We start from the raw sequence: 6,246 nt of genomic DNA, 5'->3' as shown, positions 1-6,246 counted from the left end.
GCATGTGGCCCCAGTGAATCAGAAAATGGCCATTCTAGACTTCAGTCTATCTCTAACATTAAACTCCTGAGAGATTCAGGGCAAATATCTTCATGAATGTGAGCCTCCATTTTTTCATTTTTTCAAATATTTTGGATTAAAGAGAATAGTATATCACATCACACAGCTCCCACAATACCAGCCCTTGCCAATCCTGATTCATCACTAATCCACCCACTTTGTCCTCCCACTGGTTTACTTGCAAGTTCATTTCAGGTATGAAATCACTTCTTCCTTAAATAATCTTTTGAATTCTTTTCCAAAAGGTACAGTCATTTATAAGTATAGCCACATACCATTACCACATCTAAAAAGTTAACAGTAATTCCTGAATAGCACATAAGTGTTCAAAGTTCCCCATTTCTCTCACACTATTTGAGGGTAAGGCACATTTGCCCTACTAAAATGAAGATCCAAACGTCTATATGGTCCACACATGACATTTGGCTAACATGTGTTTCTCTTTTACATCTATAAGTTTTTTTTTTCCTCTCTCTCTCTTTCTTCTTGATGCTTATTTGTTGAAGAAACAAGGTAATATGTCCTGTAGAGTTTCTCACCATGTCAGTTTCACTGTTATCATCCACATGGTGCCATTTAACAGGTTCCTCTGTCCCCTGTATGTTCTGTCAGCTTGCTGCCGACCACGTTTGATTTTTTGTCAAGAAATGTTGTGTGTTTCCTAATGCATCACATAAGTAGGTACAAGTGTCTCATGGTCTCTTTTTTTGTGATGTTCAAAGGGATGTGTGGGTTCAGAGACCATCTGTTCAATTAATTCACTGTTAATTCCCAATTCTTTTACTATGTTGGCAGGAAACTGTAAGTTCTTACTTTCCTACAAAAAAAAAATCTAATCCATTTTGATCAGCAGAAAATTCAAGACTCTACATTCAGTGGATCAAGACATATAAAACACCAATGTCTTAAATTTAAAAAATATATAATTTCCATGATGAACTATAGTCAATTTTCAAAAATGAAAGCAATGTTCACAATGTGGTCTGTCAATGAAATGGAAATAATTGGTAAGGAATATCTCATAAAAAACAAAAACAAACAAACAAAAAAAAAACAGATATTCAGCCAGGAATGGCGACAAATGCCTATATTCCCAGTTACTCAGGAGGCCCAGGCCTGAGCCTCAGAATTGGAGGCTGCAGTAAGCTATGATCACACCACTGTTCTTCGGCCTGGGGGACAGGAGGAAATGCTGTCTCTGGAAAAATAGAAAAAAGGTATGGAATGTGGGGGGAGCAGCTTACAAAAGCCACCCCTCTAGGAGGATGTTAGCAGACTCTTGTGGACACAGACTATTGCTAACAACACAGGAGGTACCAGGAGCTGAGGCTGGAGGCTGCTGACAGTAACTAATGTGGAGATTTTCCTCATCACAAAGCGCCTGCACTAGATGCCGTCAGAGAGAATGGAAAACTAACTATATATTTTTTTTCAGCTATCCCATATCTATTATTTCCATTTCATTGACAGATCACATTCTGAACATTGCTTTCATTTTTGAAAAAATGGAAAAAGAATTGAAAGGATTTGGTAAATAATTTTAAAAAGAGAGACTTGAGATATCATCAATACCTTGACCAACTAACTCTTAAGTAACGAAAGAATGTGAATTGGAAGTTTCATAAAAACATTTTTTAAAAATCCTGACCTCATGGATAACTAGCATGGTCGGTTACATAACCCCAGAAATTTCCCTAAGCCATCAGAATCCACTCCTCGTCTCTAAATATTTTTTATAACGCTACTCACAAATAACAAGTAGACCCATTGCTTGGAGGTAGTCTATAAAGCAGAGTCATGGGCCAAATGGCATCTTAAAGCAAAACAGAAATCTATCTATTTATTTGGAATAAAACAACAAACACGTCAGACTCTGCTTAATGAAATGGTTATACTAACACTCTGGGGTTGGGAGAGCTGCCAATACCCCTGCACATACAGAGAATCTCGTAGAAGGTAAAAACTGTGATCAGCACCAGCAGACCATAATAAGCTGGGAGCCTAAGATCTGACAAAGAGACAAGGGGCATACCAGAAAACCCTTTTAGCCCTGCAGGTGAGAAATAAAGCAAAGGAAGGGAGGAGGCGAAACCTGAAAATAAAGTTCTGGGAGAAACAACCCAATCTTGGAGCTAGCCCCAGAAATGCTTGCTAGAAGGCCCACATTCGAACAAAAGGTCTAAATCTCATCGTTTCAGTTTAAGATTTCAATGGAGAATCACCCCCACCCCCACCGGCCCTTACCAACTTGTTGTTACTCATCCAGCAGGAAGGGGGCTTGAGTTTCAACCACAAAGGCTGGCATTGGACCAGAGACGGCTCACATGGGCATGCAAATTAGGTCTTCATTGGAATAACTGTGCAGAAGAGCTGGGGCCTGGAAAGAGCCTTCCCGGACACCCCAGGGCCCTCAGAGTGGCCAAGCCACTGTCCTGAGACCTCACGCTCTGTCCAAGAGGGTCTGTGGTCTGGTGTGGAAGGGGTCAATATTTCCTATAAAGAAGGAGTGCTTGATGAATGATAAGAATTTAGTCATCTCTCCCCTGTTTAAGAGGAAGTCAGTGGAAGTCCTTGGGCCCAGAGTTACATGGAAAAAGATGTTGGTTCTTGTAAGAAAGTAGGCTTTGCACCAGAGAAGGAGGCGTTAGCAATGCAGAGACCGGAGGGAGGGAAGAGGGTGACGTGAGCTCCGCAGAGAGTGTCAGGAGAGCAGATCAGGATCCCAGCCCTTCTCCTGAGGGTACTCGAGCCTCACTTGAGACAAATTCTTAAGATAATCATAAAAATCCATAGCAACTTTGTTGGTGTTGAGGTTTACACTGAGATTCCAAATCAAGAGTCTGGGCAAGTGAAACGGGTTTGGATTTCTTTCACAGAGTGTGTGAAAGAATGTGAGGATTCCTGGTCAAAGTCAAGAGCTGGCCGCTGCCTGCTCATCGGCTCTGCTCACACCTATTCCACCCAGCGCTTCTATAATAGGAAATGAGGCCAAAATGCATCTCCAGCATCATTCACATCCAAAATGTTTTCCAGAACAAACTGTTTCACAAGGGTCTGTGACAGTGTTTGTTTTGTTTATTCTCTGATGGAGGAGAGAAACTGAGGCCAAAAGATGAGTTGGCATTTCCAAGCCTTTCACGCACGTCTGGGGCCAAGAAGATGAAAATGCACCCACACCTCAAGTCAATTCTGTATCAGTGTATCAGCACAAGAAAGAATAAGACGCTTTTGAGAGTCCGAGACAAGTGGTCTGAGTCATGAGATCTGGTTTGCACAATTAAATGAAGGAAACAGCCAAAGGCCTCTGCTATGCAGCTCCTCCAATATGGGCTTCCTGGACAGCACTGCAGCCCTGGGGAGACAGACACTCACAGGACAATTCTCTCAGCTGGAAACTGGAAGGGCCTGTGTGTGTAGCCTCAGGCAAGTGACCTCAGAAAGTAGGAGTGAGGCCCTGGGGAAGTTGAGGCTGACAAGAAGGAAAAGTCAACTTTGGGAAGCGTTATTAGGCTGGTCATGGCCACAAGCAAGCATCAGGGGCTCCAGCCGGCCAGCATCCCATGAGAAGCCAAGTGGAATGCCAGCCAGAAGCATCCCAAGGGGAGCACAAGTGGGGAAAGCACGTACCCTGCCCTCAGGGCTTGGGACTTGCCCTGAGCAGTGACTTTGTGTCACTGTGGCTTGCACACACACGTGGTGCCTCCCAAGAGCCGAAATCAAAATTCTGTGTCAATGCCAAGTGCTTCTCAGCCAAGGGTATCATTCCCCATGGCCACAGCAGGGATGGCAGGTGAGACAAGAGGAACCTAAACCTGGGGGCCCCCAAAGTCATCACCCAACAAATCTTTTCTTTCTTCTTAAAAACACACATACTCATCATTCTGGAAGATGCCCTGACATTCCAAGTTTGGCCTGCACACTCTGTTCTCCCACTGGCCCTCCCATCCCTACCATGGTCCATCCTCTTTGCTGCTTCCTGTCCAGCGCAAGGGAGCAGGAACCTGCCTGCCAGTTGTGTCTCCTGAAGCAGCTCCGGCCAGGCTCCTCTCCCCTCTGCCTATAAGGCCCGATGTTCAGATGTCAAAGATCTTACTTTTTATAGTTGCAAAGAGCCATGCAGAATCACTGTTTTGGGGATTGCTGTCCTTGCAGCTGTAACATTGATGCCTTTCCATTCATTTCCTCTAATTTCCAAGGGCTGGAGTAGCAATGCCTTTTCCCTCTTTTGCATGTGTGCCGGATGGGAGTTTCAGATGATGTTTACCTGCTAGAGGTGGAGTGGAGGCTTCCCAAAGCAACAGGATGTGCCCACTTAAAGACCACATGACGACAGGGACTGAGAGAACAGGGTGTCTTTCCTAAGAGGCAGCGTCCCTCAGGGACTGAGCCAATCAGAGCGCCCGCAAAGCCTGCGTGCCCTAAGGACCGTGATTTAATCTCCTTGGGTTCCATTCGATTGTGATTGAGACCCTTTTCCTAATTGTGCCTGTGGTTCCTGGTTCATAATCAGTGCTCAGTTCGTGGTGAACTCGCCTTCATCCCCCAAATGTGAAAGTCTCCAACTTCCCATTTCCCTTCCATCTCACTCTAAGTCCTTAAATTGGGTGAGCATTAATATTGCTGCCAGGAGCATTTTCAGAGCACTTTACATGTAAAGCGCTTTTTCCTTCCCAAATAGTGCTCGGCCCTTTCTTCAGAATAGATATTAAAAACATCTCATTGGACACATTCCTTTCCGCAGAGGTTACATCATGAATGTGGTTGGAGAAGGCAGGGTCATAATTCAGAGAATTCACGGTTGATTTTCCTTACCTTCCAGCTCTTTTGCTGTCAAGTCCGGAGCCCCAGGAAGTCTTCCAAACTACCCCTTGCTTTTCCCTCCAAGAGCAGGGCAGAATAAATTGCTATCTTGTTTGGTTTTGTTTCCCATATACAAGGCCTCCCAGGCCCTGGAACCGAGGCTGCTGGCATTTTAATTAATGTTAATCACTGGGCTGACCCCCACCCTGCTGAGTCTGAGTAAGGGAAATAAATGGGCAAACTCCGACTGAACAAAGCAATGTGTGGAATGGTACCCTCTGGAAAAGCTGACCTCTCCGACTGCTGGCCGGCTCTCTAACCAGGCCCACACTCCTTCCCCAGATCCCCCAATTTTGAATTTTTTAGTTCAAATAGAAATCATTTGCAGGGGTAATGAGGGGCAGGGGACAGCGGGTAGATTTTTTCCTTTAACACAAAAATGATTCTGGGGTCTCAGAATCGGAATCTCCACTTTCTCATTACTAGGAGCATTGTTACTCTGAGATCAAGACAACCAGAATGTGTCCAACCATGACTTTACAACAACAGAAAAGATACAAAGCAAATGTCTTCAAATACCTGGAATCTGGCCTTGAAATCAACCTGGCATTTAAATCGACATGTATCCCAGTTGGGTCAAAACATAGTCAAGGTTTCCCCCAGAGATACTGTGTTTTTTCTTTTCAAGTAAGTTTTTATTTTCCCCCCAACCTTTACGGCTTAAGTATTTTATCCAGTTTAAACGAAGGGGATTTAAATTGCTATTTTAGTGGAAGAGGCTTGATTAAAACCTGTGTCCTCATCAAATTATTGGACAGTGGTTCTTGGGCTCTGTTTACATTAGTGTCAACCTTAATTTAAATTCCACATAACTATATTTGCTTCGCTAAATGCATTCACCAGGAACACACCACAAATTACTTTGCATTATGAGCAGAGTCTCTTTGTCTATTGCAAAGTGTTTTGAAATTAGCACCATAAGTAACTAGCTGTAAGTGTCACTCCATCTCCTTAATGCCTCATTAATCAAAGTCCATGGCAGCTGGTGTGATGTCCAAGCCCCTCACATATAAGATCAGTATCATTTGCTCCTTGCATTTGAGCATGGTCTTTAAACTTGATTTGTTATCTGTGCATTTGCCCCCGTGGCAGCTCCTTCTTCAGTGGCCTCCCAACACGTGGGGCTTTGCGTGGATACCAGTTGCATGTGTACTCTTTTTAGGAATTGGAAATGAAAACCCATTTCCCCATGTTGTGGAAATGCATAGCCTCAAAGGCAGGAAATTCTTTTAATGGAAGAAGAGTTCCACCTATTTCCCTGAGTTATGCACAGTGGTTCCCCATGATTTGCAGATTCGTGCAAAATTCCACAATGGAAAAATTTCC

The sequence above is a fragment of the Cebus imitator genome, unplaced genomic scaffold, assembly GCF_001604975.1.
Source record: "Cebus imitator isolate Cc_AM_T3 unplaced genomic scaffold, Cebus_imitator-1.0 Scaffold134, whole genome shotgun sequence".
Lineage (NCBI taxonomy): Eukaryota > Metazoa > Chordata > Mammalia > Primates > Cebidae > Cebus > Cebus imitator.
Note: the sequence above shows the minus strand (reverse complement) of the source record.